A 9296-nucleotide genomic window follows, 5' to 3' on the forward strand; every position below is an offset into this window, starting at 1 on the left:
TGCAACTTATGTAACTACTAATGTGTTTCGCGAAATAAATTGTTTTCCATTTATGTTCTCGTTTTGATTAAGTTCCAGCATCTGCCACGCGAGAGAATTCTGTATTGGATGCCTTCTACATCATGCTAACCAAGTTTGTCTAAATTGTTGATGGCATGATTTCCACGATGAGATTTACATGGTTAACGATTTTGATGTTCTTAATATATGTACTGTAGTCTAGTCTTTTCCAGATCGACGTACAGCCTGACAATGCCTGATGGGCCGTGCCAGCCCAAGCACTGTAGGGCCCGACACAATTGAGCCCGTCCCGGGTCGGGCCTGTTAGGGGAAAAGGGGACTTGAGAGAGAGAGAGAGAGATTCGTACTGTAGCATCGTGACAAATGTCCGCCAATAAATCCACAAAATGCTGCGCCCGTCCCTATTGAAGAAAATCGCGCGACTTGACAAAGGGCCATGACAAATGCTCTTTGAGCAATAATGATAATAATGAATCGACTTCATTGCCAACACGTTGGTCAATCACTATTTATCTTACCTAAGGTTACATACTCCGCCTAAGCATGATTCTACTATCATCCCAAGAATTTTCAATACTTCTGTCCCAGATCTTTGAAACAGCACTTTGAAACAGTGCTGCTATCGATTGAGCTGGATCAAGATAACACGAAGCATATGACAGGATTTTGCTATAGTTCGTCTTGGCATTGACTATGGAGTTTCATGATATTCTTTGCCGTTAAGTGTGTACGAGGAATTTTGCTTTTTGGATTTTCGTCATGTGCCACATATATAGAAGATGGATGTGGAGCAATTATGGACCATGTCAAAAGATGGATCCAAAATCACACAATGCATAAAGTTGTGACATGAATTAACACAATCAATAGGATCTCGATCAGACAAAAAAAAAAAAACAGAAGAAGAAAGGGTGGATGCAATGGTTGGGATGGGAATGTGAGATAGCTAGTATAAGCACCTAGAGGGGGGTGAATAGGTGCAAAAACAATTTCTCGAGATCTGTGAGCAATATTAGACAATAACAGTAAAGCTCGCCTTTTTGTTATCACAAGTAATTATGATCAAAGTAAAACAGAGAGTAGGGAAGAGAAATGAACATAAGGTTTATAGTGGTTCGGCTTATTCCAAGCCTACGTCCACTTTTCCACACTGACAGCCCACCCGTTGGATTTCACTATGAACAAAAGAGATTTTACAGTAATGTTCTCCCTTGATTCCACAGTGTAGATATTCTACCACACTTCCTCAAGGTTTCTCACGAATATAGACTCTCTTTTGTGTACAAGATTTCGCTCAGCAAATGAATTAACTAAGAACAAGGAGCTTCAGACTTTGGAATTCTTCTATCGCGCACACACTTGAACAACTGGAACGTCTTCCTTATATACTCCTTTATGCCATCATACCCGTTGGCACTTACCAAAGGAATTCCTCCAATCTACCCGTTGGACGGAATCAATTAGGAAGATCATTCGAGCTATTAAAGGAACATGTCGATAGCCCATCAATCTTGCTCGCCCATACAATCAGGATCTCGGTTTCCATAAGTAGAACCTTCCAAGTATACTTCGTCAATCATCGGATCCTTAATCTTCGAATCAATCATGATCGAATAAAGGATTCCGTTATGTCATATCCAGCCAAGAGATCTTCTCCGGTCGATAAGGTCAAATCCTTAATGAAACATCCGGTTTTGGATAAGCCATCTTCGACGGTCTAGAAACTGTCAATGCGGATAGACTTTGAGTCTTGAGTCTGGCAGTCTGGAGATCTTCAGACTTTAAATAGTAGAGTCTGCAAATCTTCAGACTAGACTGAGGGAAACGTTTTGTCAGCTTCAAAACCCTCCAGGAAGATTTCTCCAACAATCTCCCCCTTTTTGATGGTGACAAAAATTTTCTGTAGATTTGAATAACTTTGACCTGCAAAACATTACTCAAACAAATATGGATATCTTATAGAGATAAATGGCTTAATAATAACACTAGAATCTGCAACCACAGAAAATAGGTTAGTCTTTCATGTGAGTAAAGCCATTCATAAGATATCAATATAGTACTTAATAATATAAGTAGTCAAATCCAAATCCCAAATTCAGTCCACATCCAGATACACAAGTCAAGTCAAGTCAAACATCAAAACAAGCCAAAAATTGAACAAATCTGAGTTCAAAGTTTTCAAATCTCGCATCTCTCCCCCTTTTTGTCAGCATAAAAAAGGTTTAGATGGGAAGAGAATAGAATCAAGAATGCTTGGGAACACGAACAAGCTGGAAATCTCCCATTGACTGGACAATGCCTTCCAGCTTTTTCAATTCCTCCTTCAGTTGAGCTACATCTTCACCCTTAGCATTTGCTTGAATCTAAAGAGCAAGGGCTTTGATCTGATTATTCAAAGAAACTAAAGAAGCTTGACTTGCAGCCTGCAAATTCTGAACTTCGCATCCCAGAGCATATATCCGACCCCGCATTTCCAAGAGAACATCAAGAATTCGCGAAAATCTGCTGAATTATCGGTCCGCGTATTGGCTTCGCACGATCGGATGGAGTAAAGGCAGACGATGGCAATCAGCATAGTCACGCAGATTGGGCGATGAAACATCATGTCCTCCTCAGGAAATTGAGAGGCATAGATGTCCTCTCGGATCCGCCGGAGAGCGGCCGACTCCCTCCGGTAGCGAGGATATGAGGACATTCCTCTTTTCTCATGGTCTCCCCCTGTTTCCATGCCTTCAGGTGGAGAAGAGTGTTTCTCATGCTCTCCTGCCTCTTGATTTCCTCTTTCCTCTTCTTCTTCTTCAAATCTTACCTCCTCTGCATCTCTTTCTTCAGCTTCTCTTTCCTCTGTTTCTTTCTCCTCTACTTCTTTCTCTTCTGCTTCCAAATCTTCTCTTTCTCTAGTCCTCTGTTCTGAGTCTTTCTCTTGTCTCTCCATTGATTTTGGAACAGAGCGACTCAAGTTCTTCAATGCCATTGTAGAAATGGTGATGTCTTCCTCATCATCTTCATCTTCAACGATGAGAGCTCTTCTTTTCTTGGATGGAGCAACCATGGGCTCCTTCCCTTTTCTCTTTGTTGCCGAAGAGACTTGATGAGTTTTGATAGGGGTTTTCTCCTTGAATTTCTCCAACGCCTTGTTGAGTTCCTTCAGACGCATTTTAGACACCATTTTCAGTCCCACCACCATTTGATCACAAGATCGAACACAGAGAATTCGTGGAGGCTGAATATTCAAATGTCTGAATAACTTTGTTACAAGAGTTGGATAAGGAAGTTGACCTCTGTCCTTTACCACTGCTCTATACATGTGGAACATAATAGTGTGAGGAAGAGAAAACTTTTTCACAGCAATGATGGCGTACATCAGCTTTGCCTCTGAATTTGAAACATCAGTCTTTGAAGTAGATTTCGGTTTGAGTCAATTAATCACAATCTTGTAAAGCAGAATGTTGAACGCACGCATCCTTGAGTAGGAAATCCTTCCCTCTGTCTTTCTATCCTTAACAAGTTCCAATGTGGCACGAGCAATAGACACATTGAAAGGTTGATATCTCCCTCTTTCAACCCCAATCACATCAGCCAACATATCTACATCCACCACATAAACCTAATTTCGGACACTAAAAGAGAATCTATTCGCATCCAAGAAACTAAAATTCGAATAGAAATATGCAGTGAGTTCAGCATAGGCTTCTGTAGAATCAGAATAGAACTGTTCAAGTTGAAGAAGACTGAATTTTTCCCTCAAATTGACATTCACAGAGTCAAGGAAATCAAAATATACACTTCTAGGGTTTATCACCCCACGCTTCAACAACTTAGTGTAAATATGCTTGTGTTCCTCCGATCGAAACAAGTCTGTCCTTTTTCCCTGAATTTTTGCTGCAACACCCATTCTCGGTTGAAATTGACTGTACAACTTGTCATCATCATTTCCGTCTGGTTGATTCACTCCTCCAACAGGCGGATCACTTGGAATGTTTGCAAGGGTTTCTTCTGCCAACCCCTTAGGGGCAATTCCCAAACGCTCCATATTTCGTAAAAAGATGTACTCATTACCATACCCTTTGTCCTTAAGAAACTCATCGATGTAGTTCAATGGAGTACCGATCCTCTTTAAAGCACGATAAAGCTTATAAATAAAAGAGGGCTTTTGAACTCTTACAGGATCTGCGCCTTCGATGATTTCTTCTTCTTCTCGATGACCAACATCCTGTGGGCTAGATGGTGGAGAATGACGCTGTTGAGAATGTTGTGGGCTCTGCTGCTACTGGGAGACTCTTCTTCCTCAGTGAGATCAAAGTGAGTAGGCCCCTCACGCATTTTCTACGGTCCCCTGCTTGCGATTCTCGAAGACTTCCTTTGAGACGACATCTTCCACAATCTTTGGAAGATTCCAAACTTGTTTTTCCCAAGAAAGATGACAACTTTTTGAAGATTAAACAAGAGAAGAAAACACAAGTGGAAGATCGATGCTTTTTAGGGTTTTTGGAGTAAATCGAAGAGGAACGGACAGTATATAAGTCGGGCCGAAGAGAGGCATACGAAGTGTCGTAATGGAAAGTGAAAAGATGCCCTTTTAAAAATAACTGCTTTTTTTTTAAAAAAGGAATAGATAACTGCCATTTAAAAAAAAATTAACTCCTTGTTGAAAAGGAAAGATTGCACTTATCACGGAAATTTGAAAGTAGCAAAAATCAATTATAGATAAATGATCGTACCTTTCCGAGATTTAATATGAGAGAGAATAACTTACAGTCAAAATCTTGTTTGTCCGAGTCTGAGAGTCTCTAGACTTTAACTTCTTCAAACCTCAAAATATTGAGTTTGGAACGGATGATTTCAAATTGATTTTTCTCCAAATGCTTTGTGAATATATCCGTCAGTTGGTTCTTTGAGTCAACAAACTGAATCGAAACTTCTCTATTTTGAACATGATCTCTAATGAAGTGATGTCGAATCTCTATATGATTTGCTCTTGAGTGAAGAATTAGATTCTTGGTCAGGTTGATTGCGCTGGTGTTGTCACACTTAATCTCCGTGCATGAATTTTCAATTTCAAAGTCTCTTAGCTGCTGTTTTATCCACAGAATTTGTGAACAACAACTTCCAAGAGCTATATACTCTGCTTCTGTTGTAGAAAGAGCTACTGTATTTTGCTTCCTTGAGAACTAAGACACTGTCCTGTTTCCAAGTAGTTGACATGTACCCGAGGTGCTATTTCTATCAACTCTGCATCCGGCTAGGTCTGCGTCTGAATATCCATGAAGAGTAAAGTCTCCCTTTTTAGGATACCAAAGACCAAAGCTTGAAGTAGATGCAATGTATTTGATAATGCACTTTGCGGCACTTAGATGAGATTCTTTAGGGTCTGCTTGAAATATGGCACAAATGCAAACACTAAACAAAATGTCAGGTCTAGAAGCAGTAAGATAAAGAAGTGAACCAATGATACTCCTGTATAGCTTCTGGTCAACTTTCTTTCCTCCTTCATCTTTGTCTATCTTCAAGGAACTTGACATTGGTACGTCAGTCTTTTTGCAATTTTCCAGTCCAAACTTTTTGACAAGATCATTAGCATATTTTTCTTGATGAATAAAAGTTCCTTCCTTCAACTGTTTCACTTGAAGCCCAAGAAAGAAGGTTAGTTCACCCATCATGCTCATTTCAAATTCATCTTGCATAGACTTAGAGAATTTTTTGCATAGACTTTCATTAGAGGATCCAAAAATAATATCATCTACATATATTTGAACAAGCAGAAAACTTTTGCTTTCTCTTTTAATAAATAGAGTAGTGTCTACTTTACCTTTAACAAAGCCGTTTTGAATTAAAAACTTACTCAGCCTGTCGTACCAAGCTCGAGGTGCTTGTTTTAAACCATATAAGGCATTTTTCAGTCTAAATACTGAGTCCGGTTTCCTTGGGTCTTCAAACCCAGGTGGTTGTTCCACATAGACTTCCTCATAGATAAATCCATTCAGGAAAGCGCTTTTGACGTCCATTTGGAATAACCTAAAATTCTTATAACAAGCAAAAGCAAGTAATAATCGAATTACTTCTAACCTTGCTACCGGTGCGTAAGTCTCGTCATAGTCTATCCCTTCTTCTTGTGTATATCCCTTGGCCACGAGTCTTGCTTTGTTTCTTACGACCTTACCTTTCGTCCATCTTGTTCCTGAAAACCCATTTAGCTCCAATAAATGTACTTACCTTTCGGTTTAGGAGTCAATTCCCAGACATCATTAATACTAAATTGCCCGAGCTCTTCTTGCATAGCTTCAATCCGACTTTCATCGATAAAGCTTCTTCTATGCTTTTGGGTTCTATTTCAGAGACAAGAGCCACAGCACTAGACTCTTCGCGCCTTTTGGATCTTGTGCGAATTCCTTCATTAATGTCGCCAATAATGAGATCTTTGGGATGACTGGACTTATGCTTCCAGTTGCTGGTTGATTTGTCAGGTTGATGATCACTTCCTTCTTCAACAGTCATTTGTTGCTGGTCTTTAGAAGTCTGAGCTGCTTCTTGAGATTTAGACTTTGTAGAGTCGGAGTGTGGTTCCGATTCTTCAAGATGAGTCTAAATAGATTCATTTTGCATAGAATCTTGGAATTTGACATTCATTGATTCCTCCACAGATTGAGTCTTCTTGTTGTAGACTCTTTGTAGGCTTTGCTTGAGGTTGAATATCCAAGGAAGATGCCTTCATCGACTTTTCTTCAAACTTGCCAACTCGATCATTTGCATTTTTCAATATAAAGCATTTACATCCAAATACATGAAAATATGAAACAATAGGCTTCTTTTCTTTGAATAACTCATAGGGGTTTTTTTTTTTTTTTTCTAGAATAGGCCTTAGAAAACTCTATTAATAATATAACATGCTGTAGAAACTGCTTCAACCCAAAAACGTGAAGAGATGTTACTTTCAATTAAGAGAGTTCTAGCCATTTCTTGAAGCGATCTATTCTTTCTTTCCACAACTCCGTTTTGTTCTGGAGTATATGGAGAGGAGAATACATGCTGAAAACCAGATTCATCACAGAATTTTGTAAAGTATTGATTTTCAAATTCGCATCCATGGTCTGTTCTTATGCTTGAAATAACATACCGTTTTTCATTTTGAACCTTTTTAACAAACTTTTCAAAGTAAGAAAATGTTTCAGACTTACTTGCCAGGAAATATACCCAGGTAAATCGTGAGTAGTCATCCACAATTACTAGGCAATATTTCTTACCTCCAATGCTTTGAGTTCTGGTTGGTCCAAAGAGATCCATATGCGAAGGCTGCAAAGACACGATTAGTGGAAACTTGATTTATTGGTTTGAAAGAATTTCTTACCTGTTTTCCCAATATGCATGGTGTACATAGATCGGACTTTTGGTATGACATGATTGGGTAAAACCACGAACAAGCTTCTTTGCTGAAATTTTGGCTATCCGTCTTCATATTGACATGCCCAAGTTTTTTACGTGCCATAGGTTTGCTTCGTCTTGAATTGAGATTAGACATTGCGATTTATCTGGTTTGATATCCAAGAGGTAGATATTTCCATGTCTTCGACCCATAAATGACTGAGTAGAATATTTGCTGGTTCCTGAACATATTCCCTCTTGAAAGCTGATTTTGAAACCGGTATCGCATAGCTGGTTGATACTGAGCAAATTGTAGTTAAGTCCTTCCACTAAGGAAACATTGCTGATTGTGAGGTTTCCAATCGTTATAGTTCCAAATCCCACAATTCTTCCTTTGATGTTTCCTCCAAATGATACTTTTCCACCATTTACTTGAACGAGCTTTATGAAGCAATTTGAATCTCCTGTCATATGTCTTGAGCATCCACTATCCAGATACCATTTTACATTTTTCTTGATAGTGACCTGCATTAAAAAAGAGACTCAAGCTTTCTTTGGTACCCATATTTTCTTGGGTCCATTGGTGTTAGTATGATATGCGGTTTTTGCCCATATTTTGTTAACAGGTTTCCAAACCATAGGACATTCTTTCTCGAAATGATCTAAACAATTGCACTTAGAGCATCTGAGAGCATTACGACCTACTGGTTTTACAAAAACCTTTTTGAAATGATTTTTGCAAGCATCTCTTGAGGGTCTTTGCTTAATTTTTTTTTTTTTTTTGGTAAGAGGTCTTTGCTTAATTCTTTCCTTCACTTTAGGAAAATCAATTAAAGGAATAGTTTCACGGTCATTCCCAAACCAGATTTATTGAAATAAGGTCTTTGTGCTAAAAGAATTTTCTCAAGTTTCTCAGATCCTATTGAAAATCTTTTTGAAATATTTGATATGTCATTTTTTAAAAATATATTTTCTTTCAAAAGATTATCTTCATTTTATTTAAGAGAAGAAACATTTATGTCTAAACATTTAACCTTTTCTTTCAAAACATTTTCCTGTTGTTTCAGTGCAGAATTTTCCTTTTTGAGTTCGGAAATCCTTTTAAGAGAAGTCTTAAGACTAAAACACAACTCATCAATGTATTTAGAAACTTTAATAGGAATTTTGAAGTTACTCACCTTAAATTCACACGTCCGAACCCGAGCGGGTCTCGGAGTTTGAGTCGAATCTGATTGTGCCATCAAACATATATTGGCATAATCATCATCACTTTCTTCACACTCTCGTATCACTCGAGGTTTTCGCCTTAAGAGCCTTTCGATACTTTTCAGCTTTTCCTTTCTTCTTCCTCGAAGAGGACAGGTTGAGTCCGATGTATCCCTTTTTCTTACATTCAAAGCGAGACTACATCTTTGTTTGATTCATCATCCTCAGCGACTTAGTCTGCTTTTGAAAACTTTTGTTTCTTTGGATTAAATCTTTTTCCTTTTCGTTGAGCTTTCTAAATCTTCTTATCATGAGAGCAAGCTCCTCATCGTCCATATCGTCTTGTAATCCGTAACATCGAATCATCATTGGATTTTAATGCAATGGATTTCTTACCTTTAGGATCTTCGTCTTCATTGATTCACTCCACTTCATAAGACTGAAGAGTCCCAACTAACTCATCAACATAAAGTGGCATGATTCTTTGTGTATCTCTTATTGGGGTCTTTATGTGATTCCAATCCTTGGAGAGTCCACGCAGTAGCTTGTTTACCTTCATGGGATCTGAAATTGGTTGACCTTGATTTTCAAGACCATTCACGATTTCTGTAAAACGACTAAACATATCAGTTATAGATTCTCCTGATTTCATTTTGAAGGCTTCGTATTAACCGAGGAGAATGTTGATTCGGTCTCTTTCACTGATCGGT

The sequence above is a fragment of the Eucalyptus grandis genome, chromosome 11 (genome assembly GCF_016545825.1).
Source record: "Eucalyptus grandis isolate ANBG69807.140 chromosome 11, ASM1654582v1, whole genome shotgun sequence".
Lineage (NCBI taxonomy): Eukaryota > Viridiplantae > Streptophyta > Magnoliopsida > Myrtales > Myrtaceae > Eucalyptus > Eucalyptus grandis.